Source organism: Megalopta genalis, chromosome 1 (genome assembly GCF_051020955.1).
Source record: "Megalopta genalis isolate 19385.01 chromosome 1, iyMegGena1_principal, whole genome shotgun sequence".
Classification (NCBI taxonomy): domain Eukaryota; kingdom Metazoa; phylum Arthropoda; class Insecta; order Hymenoptera; family Halictidae; genus Megalopta; species Megalopta genalis.
Genome location: NC_135013.1, coordinates 28,578,274 through 28,589,248, shown reverse-complemented (window position 1 = coordinate 28,589,248; position 10,975 = coordinate 28,578,274). Strand labels below are relative to the sequence as shown.

At 45.5% G+C, this 10,975-nt stretch overlaps 1 protein-coding gene and 1 long non-coding RNA gene across 5 annotated transcripts in view; one reads left to right on the top strand and one right to left on the bottom strand.

Moving 5' to 3' along the window:
• Positions 1-439: 439 nt before the first annotated feature.
• On the bottom strand, positions 440-3,727 carry LOC143260173 (uncharacterized). Its single transcript, XR_013034284.1, has 2 exons — positions 1,581-3,727; positions 440-1,489 (listed from the first exon to the last, which is right to left on the bottom strand). It is a non-coding gene; the product is annotated as an uncharacterized LOC143260173 (long non-coding RNA).
• A 190-nt stretch (positions 3,728-3,917) lies between these two features.
• The window catches only part of LOC117222301 (ras-related protein Rab-37), a 172,929-nt gene continuing 165,871 nt past the window's right edge, over positions 3,918-10,975 (top strand). Inside the window, exon 1 of one of the 4 annotated variants that reach the window (XM_076524891.1) lies at positions 3,918-4,312. The gene's annotated coding sequence lies outside the window, so the exon portion shown is untranslated. Of the gene's footprint in view, positions 4,313-4,944; positions 4,964-6,145; positions 6,278-10,975 lie in introns of those variants that run through there. The other 3 variants (XM_033473929.2, XM_033473930.2, XM_033473931.2) reach the window with 3 other exon arrangements.

Genomic DNA, 10,975 nt, shown 5'->3' with positions numbered 1-10,975 from the left:
TTAACACTATGCCGTCCGCTGGCACCACGCTGGTGCGATGCAAAAACTATCTGTTGTATGCCGGTGGTACCACTTTGGTGCCATTTTAAAAAACTGAAATAACATTTGAACTATATTTCTTGGGTGTTAAAAGGCAGCAAACTAACTATAGCATTGTGCTTATTTAACTAAGAATTAAGTGGGAAAATTCTTGGATGACTTATCTTAATTTTAGGAATTTATATTACCGTCATCTTCGAAATTTTATCTAAAATCTAAAATTTCCAAGCTATTATGCCGGCGTCAAATAAAAGAATCGTATCTAAGATCTGCGGACGGCATAGTGTTAATATGAATAATAATAATTATTATAATCGTTCATTGTGCAGAATAGCACATATATCGTGCAATGTTAAATCAGGTGCGACGTTTGGGAAGTAGAAGAACATAACGCAATATGTTTCGTCTCGTTGGATGTATTAATTCGTCAAATTTTATTCTATACTTGTTGAAATTATAAAGATGCTCTTTCGCCGGATATCGAACTATTCATTCGAACAGACATTCATACAAAAATTGCAAGAATTCTAAGTACGATAAATTCAATCTTGCCATCATTATAAGGCAACGCGCACCGCTCAGTTTTAGCTTCCGGCACGGTCGGTGTTCAAAATAGTCGCTTACATTATTATCTGTCATATGACTTACGCTCTTTTTCCCCATCTACCGTGAGTTATCGTACGTCAAAGTTTATTATAATAATGTAATCGATGTTGATATGTTACAAAGAATGAGAAAAATACATGTTCTTTGCGCGCGCTCGATTGAACCATCGCTCTAAGTCTTAAAAAACGCATACAAATTGCGAACAAATCGCAGATCCTTTACAAAGAAAAAACATCTTGCTTGTCTCATGTCAAATGGATAAGTCCTTCGTTCCAACAGAAAATTCCACGGTGCAGTCGCATAAATAAAAGCAGCAATAAAGACGAGATCTCAAATTCATTTTACACTCGTAACACGTCACGTTCGCTTCGATCGCTCGAATTCGCCTGTTTCCAATCGTTGCGTAACGTTGGAGGCCACGTTTTCAACTCTTTATCTGAAGAATCTCTCGACGATGGTTCGAAGGTAACACGGTCTTCGGGCGATGGCGCGCATTTCACGCATCCGGCGCGGGTTCACACGAGTTCCCGGATCTCTTGCGGGTCGAGCATCAGTCTCTTCGGGGTGCGTTCCCACAGGACGGTCGAAAAGTCACGCAATCCGTATCCCGATCTATCTGCAACCGTTTCCAATACAGTTTACGCGACGTTTCGACCATCCGGTGGTTCATCGTCCGCTTCCGCCGCTTAATTATGGCGTCCAGAGGTTTTGATTCCGTTGCTCCGCTCGGTGTCGGAGGTCGCACGATGCACACGTGCCCCTTTCAGAAAGACAAAGGCCACCGCCGACGAGAACCGTGCATCTCTAGTAGCGGCTCGTTCCACCGAAATACGTGTCGCAGTCCCTGAAACGAGGATACAACATCCGCTCGAACGGCAACGCGAGCTTTCATTCATAAAATTCATGAACACTCTGCGCAAGTTCGACCGACATACCGCGGACTTTCCTTTGACAGGAGGTGGCTCGTCGTTCCCCTCGCATACCATCAGCTTCTTGCCCCTTCGTTGGCTCGTTACTCGGAGTTCGTGGTTCACTAAACTCGAGTAAACACTGTACTGTGGTTAGGATCTTACAAATTAGTGTTCCAAACTATTCCGTAATGCTTCTTGTTCTCGACGATGTACTTCGCGTTCTATGTATAGTAATCGGTAGACTGCGCGGGTCTGTGTGTACAGTACTATACTTCCTGCATCGATCGCAGGGAGTAGGAATCAAGTAGAACTTCCTTTCTTTCTTTAACGAGAGCAGTAAGTTGGAAATAATTTGAACATTTTCATTTTTATTTCAACGAGCGCTCGTGTTTCTCATGTGCGCATAAAAACCGCAGTCTATCGACTTGTCAAGAAGCAAATTGAGTACAATTTCGTTTCATCGTATTGAAAATTTTCTCTTTATAATATATGCACACTATTATATCTTATTAGCGCATTTAAGATCTTAGCGGATCTTAATGCGAAATAAAAATCGTTAAAGTTAATTATAAGGAACATAAATAAAAGGGAAATGTGTTTCCGCTTTTAATAATTGTAAAAGATTGAAAATAATGCAACAGTATCCTTGAATTCCTTTAACGTCTTTGCAGTTTTGTATTTGATCTGTAATTTCTCTCGTGAACGCGTAAAATCCGCGGTCTAGTGATCACCAATAATCGAAGTTTCAGATACATTCGAGAACTCCATGCACCTAAACTCAAATACTATAATACATCGAAGAACTCCACGATCATATTGCGCATTGTCTCGCGCATAATCTTTCCAGGTCGCACTAAAATCGCCGATACAAACGCGTTTATAAATTCAACGAATGCGCGCGCTATTGAATAGAAACAGGTTGACGCGTCTGATCGTGACATAGCAATTCTATCTTTTTAAAGTACATACAGTAAATTCTCCTTCAGCTTGTAAACAGAGATGGACAATTTTGGAAGAGGAGACACGATTGTTCGAGCCTTGTACCTCGTTTTAATAATCGATGACAATCGGCGACTATAAAAATGAGCCGCGAGGCTTGGATAATCGTAATCTTCTCTTCCCAAATTATCCCTTTTTGTTGACAAACAGAAGAAAAATTGTTCGTCCGATTGCTAAACACATTTTCTCGGAAACGAAGCCTCGGATGAACAAATTCTACTATTGTCCACTGATTTTAATTAGATCACTCGCTATTAAGAAAGGAAATAGAAACCGGACAGCTCAAAGGAAATCTTCATCGATCAATCGACAATTTATCTTATCAATTGCCGATCAAATCCGTTCCCAGTAAATTGTCATACATACATGAAATCAATGTCGGCGACTTCAAATTCGAACACAACAATTTCACGAAATACTTGTCACGGTGGAGCACCGAACGAAAACAGAACCAGATGCGGCCATCGATTTTCGAGAAAGAGGAGCCCTTAGCAACCGAGCAACAGCTCTATAGGTCAAAGCACTTGGCGACCAGGTCTGGCACCGGCGAAGCCTGTGTCAATGATTCCAATGTATGTACCCCGAACCGTCTACCGTTTACCAAATCGGTCCTTGACACGTTCACGACCACTGTCACGGGTGTGTAACATCAATGAACTCGACGTAAAAATGCATCGATCGATTCTCGATTACCCATTGTCCCCTAAAGTCGCAGCATTAGGCGATTAAGCATGAAGTGCGCGGATCTTACAGTAAAATTATACCAGATCGAAACGAAAGCACTTCATAATTAATGACCCAACACACAGCACAACGTCCACGAAGCCGACAACTGGAGGCTTTTGCCGCGGATTCTTTCAATATTTCGCAGCAGAGACGTCCTTTCCGCGACGAAGACAGACAACGAAAGAAGCGATGGTCGCTTCTCGGTGCGACCAATCGACCTTCGGTAAGAGTGACACCTTGCCAGCCAGTGGGCAACAAGCCGCTGCTGCACCGCGAAGCCAGAGCAGACCTGGCATGGTACCCGAAGCCACCCCGTGCAACTTTCACCGTCCCTTTCCCTTTCAGCCGGTCGTAGGATGATCGAGGAGGGTTGGCAATCGGTGCGGACCGACAGCGTCTGGCCGCAGCTCGTTCCTCGCTGGCCCCGTCCGTCGACCACGTGCGCGCAAGCGTCTCGGTGACGCAACACGTATATGCAACGGCGACGGCGTGACGTAACGCGACGCCGCCTCGCCGCCTCGCCGCGGCGGCCTGACCGAGGACGACGTTATCGAGTGGAGGTTAGGACGACGGCCGGCTGCGCTTGCGTGCGCGTCCTCGTTTCCATCCGTACGTCGGTCGTGTTTCAGCAACGCACGTACACAAAGGCTCGTCGGTCGGCTCGCCACGATTTCTCGTCGCGAGCGGAGAGTTTCCCCCGGACTCGGCTCGGCTCGGCTCCGCTCAGCTTCTCGCGCGGCCGCTCGCAGGGAAAGTCGGCGACGTCGACGTACCTCGTCCAGGTGTCAGCCACCCCCGTCGGTCACGTGACGGCCGGAGAGCGCCGGCGACGAGCAAGTCCGAGCACCGGGATCCTCGCGACGCGGAGGATCGCGGGAGACGCGCGCGCGGCCCAAATCCGCTCCGAGTCCGGCGATTTCGGCGAACACGGCCCGTGGGGTTGCCGTGTGGGAGACCGTGGGTGGAGACCGTGTGTGATCGATAGCGGACCGGAGCAACCGTCGCGCCGACGGACCTGCCGAGAGCCGAAGGTGAGTCGAACCACCGCACCGGGCCCTAGCCTCCCGACTCTTCCGCTTCCGCTTGCCAACACGCGACAATCTCTGCTGTCGAGCGGGTCCCGCGCGCGACCTCCCGACCGCCGAGCTGCCGCTTTCACCTGCCCTCTCGCCACGGGGGTCGAACCCCGCGCATGGGGGTTGCATGCCCTCGCAACGCTTCTCTCCTCGCTGATTCGGGGATGCGCGCCGCATCCGCCGCGTCGCCGAGCGCACCTCTCTCTCTCTCTCTCTCTCTCTCTTTTTCTCTGTCTCTCTTTCTACGCGAAACTTTCGATCCGAGCGGACCCCGATGCCCGTGGAGGGGCAGTTTCGGGACAACGGCAGCCTAATTGCTGTCGCGGCCCGTGTCGACCCAGCCTCCCGTGTGTTGATGTTTTTCGGACGGTGCGGTAGGGCTAGGCCGGATGTAGGTCAGTGGTCGTGGCGGCGCGCCCGACACTTTCGCCCTACCCCCGAGGGCTGCAGCGGGCTTGGATCCGCGCTGATCCACGGAATTACCAAGCGAGAACGCCTGTCCCCTTTTCGGACAGAGTTTTTGCCGGCCCGATCACCAGCGGACAGGGAGAGTGAAGTGCTCGGGACCAGCCCGGTTTCGTGATTGATTCGGATGGCTGGCTCGAGGTACACAATTAGGTTAGACGTCGCGGCGTTCTCTTTCTCGCAGTTTTCAAGTGCCTGATGAACATTCGTTCGAACACGTTGAACGCCGCGTTGCCCGGATATGGGTGACGGCTATGCTATCGCTGTCTTCGTGCAATTAAAGCAGGATTTTCGAGGTGATTTTTAGTCGTTTTGTTTGTCGCGCAACTGTGACGAGCAGAGACGATATGGGGTAACAATAACAGATAAAGTAAACGAAAATAAATATTAAGAATATACTTATACTGATAATAAAATAAAGTAATAAAATATGAAATATACTTGTACCAATAAATTATACTTATATTTAACACGTTCCGTGCCGAGCTTTTTTTACTCGAATCTTCACATTTTGATATTTTACTAAAACTTGATGTATTACGTGCAATTATTAATTCTCGTACACATAACAACGTAACAAAAACTTATCAACGCCCATTCTTGCGGTGGAAATTGATTCTTCGGTTCTAAATTTCTTGTAAACAATTTGTTCAGTTCACTAAGTAAACATGCAAGCGTGTACCATCGATGGTACACGTGGCACGGAACGTGTTAAATTTGTTTTAAAAATATTGTAACATTTGATTAGTTACGATGGAATTCGTTGAAACATTGTAAACATAATTTTAGGGTGACTCTGGACACTCAGGACAGTATATTATGGTCTTTTGTAAATTTTATTTTGCTTCGTGGCTCCGTGAGAAATTCTACCGATGGGCGTTCAACGTGTTAACGACATTCGTGCGGACAGTTCCTCTAGTTTCCAATTGGAAATCGTTCGTCGCGGTTATAAGACTCGAGTCCTTTGCTATCGCTTCGATTCTGCCAGCATTTCCCGACAGTTCAACCAGTTTTCGGATTCTTTATCGAAACGCTCTCGCTCGCGCTGTTTCGAAACAGTGTTCGCCGTGTTGCGAATTGGTTTCTTGCCTCGTAAATTGGTTTCTCGCCTTGTAAATTTGTTTCTTGTCTTGTAAATCGGTATCCAATCGACCGAGATAGCAGCCAGTAAGTCAGCTTCCACGACGCGTGTTAAAGAACGACGCGTTCGAAACAGGAACTGCATCGAACGATGTAAAGAAAAAAAAAGTTCTCTCGTGCGATCGAAACGTCTATAGCCATTCGAGGAACAAAATCGTCGATTCGTTGGTCACTCTACACAACCTTGACATTCCGTTTCGTTCCTGAAGTCGCGGTTCGGCAATCCGTAGCACGGCACCGCGGCGTCTTCGTTCCGCAAGCGGAAGCCGCACTCGAGAGTCAACAGACAAGAAACTTCCTCGACTGCGGCGCAAGGTAAACATCCGCGTTCAACAAGCAGTTCCCACGATCTCGATTTCCATTCGACGGGGATCCTCCGCGCTCGCGGCGAGACCGCGAGGAGACCGGGGACAGAAGCTTCTTGCGCCTCAAAATGGCGCGGGCGAAAGCGTCGACGCGACGGCGATTGACGTCAGAAGCTTTACTCGCCGGCCCGAGAGCGCAACTTGGGAATAGAATATCGCGCGGCGCGGACGGTAAATTGCCGCGATTCGACGCGGCGCGACTTTTTCAATAAATAATTGTCGTCGCGCGGCGACCTTGAACGGCCTAGCCGAGACCCGGCAGGAATTTCAAGATGGAGGTCGGGCTAACCTTTCGCGCGGTGGCATTTAATCGATATCGAACCGCGGTTTCAAAGTCGTGGACTCGGTGCATTCCCAGGCGGGTGTAAACGCGACGCGAAGGAAAACGCCCGGAGAAACGACCGTCTCGGTCCCGGCGAAACTTTTCGCGCGCGATGAAAATTCCGCGGCCGATTGCGCAACCGGCGCGTCACGGTTCGCCAATGAGTCACCGATCGCACGACGATCGGCGCTAATTAAGCGATTCGGCCGGTCGCGATTATCGCGGAGGTTTGTGCAACCGCGCGAAACGCCGCGCCGGCTCGCGACACGCACCCGGTCACGTGCGCGGAATGTTATTTCGCGGTTTTACATAAGATCGCGGGCTCTCCGTTTCTCGCCGTGCCGCGGCTGTCATTGGGAAACCCGAAGCGGCAGTAATTATCACGCGTGGAAATTGCGACGAGACCTCTGTATACCGGTTTCTGCGGCCGATCGCGGCGGCAATGAACGCTTATCTGCCATTATCCGCGGATGCCGGTCGCCGCGTGAACCTTAAATACTAAAGAATGTTTTAATACTGGAATAAGTTGCGATCGCGACTGTATTATGAACTGCTGTTCGCTGCGATGTACAGTAATGTCTCTGACTGACGCTCACATTGCGCACAAAAATGGACAATTTGGGAAGAGAAGATACGATTATTCCAGCTTTGTACCTCGTTTTTATAATTGTTGGCAATTGATAACCATAACAAACGAGCCACAATTTTCGGATAATCGTATCTCCTCTTCCCAAATTGTTCATTTTTGTGGACAGTCTGAGCGTCAATTAGAGAGACATTACTGTACTTGACGTACCGTTTTCGTTCATTCTGATCGTAATATAGTCTTCTATTCGTTATCGTTCGTGACAGTGCAGTGGGCGAGATGTTAGAGCGACTTCGAACGATCCATCTTTAAATATGAGTCTTGTAGAATTATTCACAGAATTATTCTTTTCTGATTCATTCGATTTTCTCGAATTGACGCTGCATAGCCCTTAAATTAGAACTTAAAATAGAGAACACTTTCAAACGAATTGAACGATTCAAGTCGCGTTCGGAATAGTAAAAATGGAATTGTAAGATGATATAAAAGACAGGCATAACAAAACTTCATTTTCAATGTAATATTACGCTTGGAACGTAAATGACAGGGTTGGAGAATGCAGAATTACTCACAGAATTATTCTTTTCTGATTCATTCGATTTTCTCAAATTGACGCTGCATAGCCCTCGACTTAAAATAGAGGACACTTTCGAACGAATTGAACAATACAAGTCGCTTTCGGAATAGTAAAAATGGAATTGTAAGATGATATGAAAGGCACGCATAACAAAACTTCATTTTCATTGTAATATCACGCTTGGAACGTAAATGACAGGGTTAGAGAATGCAGAATTACTCACAGAATTATTCTTTTCTGGTTCATTCTATTTTCTCAAATTGATGCTGCATAGCCCTCGACTTAAAATAGAGGACACTTTCGAACGAATTGAACGATTCAAGTCGCTTTCGGAATAGTAAAAATGGAATTGTAAGATGATATAAAAGGCACGCATAACAAAACTTCATTTTCATTGTAATATCACGCTTGGAACGTAAATGACAGGGTTCGAGAATGCAGAATTATTCACAGAAATATTCTTTTCTGATTTATTCGATTTTCTCGAATTGACGCTGCATAGCCCTCGACTTAAAATAGAGGACACTTTCGAACGAATTGAACGATTCAAGTCGCGTTTCGACTAGCAAAAGTGGAATTACAAGATGATATAAAAGGCACGCATAACAAAACTTCATTTTCAATGTAACATCACGCTTGGAACGTAAATGGCAGGGCTACATTCTCCCGAAGATCGTTTCACGATAGCTTTTTTATTCATGCTGCATCGATCACGTTGAATTGTTCTAACTCTTTCTTATATCATGTTACACGTTTCTATCGAACTTGTCTGTTATTAAGGAAAGTACGATCATCTAGCTGCTTACATCGAGGAAATACAAGTCGAAGTAACTGAAAAATTGAAGCTTCGCTCGATGCAGAGTTCATGCGCCTCGTAAAATGAAGGTACTAAAACACGGAGCAATTAACCGCTAATCAGTAGACAGCGGATCTTCATGCAGAATACAAGTTGCCTACCTAGACTGCAATGAGCAGAAGTCGAATAAAAATTGTGTTTCCTCCGTCGATAAAATTAATAAGTTAAAGGTAGCATAACGGTACAGTAAATTCTCTCCAATTGTCCCTCGGCTTGCGAACAAAAAATGGACGATTTGAGAAGAGAAGATGCGATTATTCGAGACTCGCGCTCTTTTTTATAGCTGTTGACGACTGTATAAAAATCGGCGACTATAAAAACGAACCGCGAGGCTCGAATAATCGCATCTGCTCTTCCGAAATTGTCCATTTTTGCCTACAAACTGAGGGACAATTGGTGAGAATTTACTGTATTTTTAATTATACTGTTTTCATTGCTGCGTATTCCACCAGCTTATTTTTCTCGCGCGTGCAAAGAATACGCTGTCAACTAATCAGTGAAATGATACAAAGAACATAAACTCTATAGGGGACTTTTATACGCGAGCGGCGTTCGCTTTTGCTTCGGCGAGTCGCATTCGATCTTTCGCCAACGATGTTTTCGCGACCGTCGAATCGATACACAGCGCACGGCGTATCTGCTATTATCTCGTCTAATCGTCAATTCCTTGCCAATATTTCACGGAATCGTTCCGTAGGAGACCGGTGCGGGGATCGACGGTATTGCTCCGCTCTCGCGTGTCCGCGCGCCATTATCGTTAACGATATTATCATTTTTTTTTTCCATTACTCCGTCAAACGACGTATCCGGACGCGGGTTCTAATAATAACGTCAGAAACGTGACGTGTGCCACTTCTATCCTCCAACGTGCGCGCACACGCACACGCCCGCGAGCGCGCGCGCGCGCGCACGGATATAAGCAGGCGCGCTTGTGTGGCCGACAAATTTTTCTGCCGGGAAGTTTCTTCAACTAAGGTCGGCTCTTCGCAATTATTTTCCCACGAATAAGTATTTCCGCCTTTTGAATGATAAAAATGTTGGCGGCGCGCTTCTCTGCTGTATTCCGTTGCGAAGACACTTTTATGGAAATTTTAACTTGACATTTCTAAGTTGGTCTTTATGGATTTCGTATTATAGCAAATTTATATTCACGTGTAATTTCCAGTGAATAATTGAAATGGCAATGGGTTAAGAATTACGCAGTGAATTCAATCGATATCTAACTAGCATACTTCGCATGATCTTTATGCAAGGTAAAAATTGTCTGCAGTGGTCGCAATGAATAGGGGCCAATTAAGAATTTGTTTCTACCTTGAACGTAATCGTTCCTTGATGTTGAAAATAATATTACTGCGTATTAAGCTCAATATTTTTTTTAAATTGTTCCATTGTTTTAAATTTCATCTATTCGTTTCTGTCACAAATGCATCAAATCTGCAAGCTCGCTATTAAAATTATCGTTATAGTTCCATAATATATTTGATTTTACAAAAGTAACGTAATAAAAGATAAATATGATTCGAACAGATTTTTGTCAACTATTCCTGTCCATACAGATTTTTGTCTATATAATCCTCAATGTGGTAGTAAAATTGTTTTTTTATTCAAATCTATACGAATTAGTCCCAAGAAACAAAAACTTGCAGTCCAATTACAAGATCGGCAGTCTAATTGCATGATCAACAGCCTAATTACAAGATCTATATTCTAATTGCAAGATCTATAGTCTAATTACAAGATCTATAGCCTAATTACAACATCTAAAGTCTAATTACAAGATCTGCAGCCTAATTGCGGGATCTGCTTCCAAGTTATAGTATTTCGACTTGACAGACGAAGCGAATTAGTTCTAGCGAGTAAAAAAAGACATAGTTTCGAGTCGTCGAGAGTAAACAGTACCTATGTAAAAATCGGCGGACCAACCGCGAAAACAACCGATTAGAAAGCTGGGTCGCATACCGTGGCGGGTCGTGTACGTGACGTTAGTTCGGCAACAATGGCGAAAGTCGATTCGACCCGCGCCGAGGACATTGTTTCGCGTAAGCCCGCGGTGTCGTCAATTTTATCGGACCGTGTCGCAGATACCATCGAAACCCGACAGATTCCGGGGCTGTAACCGGGCATTTTTTTTATTGCTCGGCTGAAAAGAAATGGCGAACGACCGAGCACGAATGAACCTCGAATCAATGTCGAAAAAGTTTTTCGTTTAAATAATACAGTATAACAATTGATTACTCGGTCTGTGACGCAAAGAATTTAATTTTGAATTTCTGTACCAAAAACGGGCGATTTTTGTACTTGCTTCGG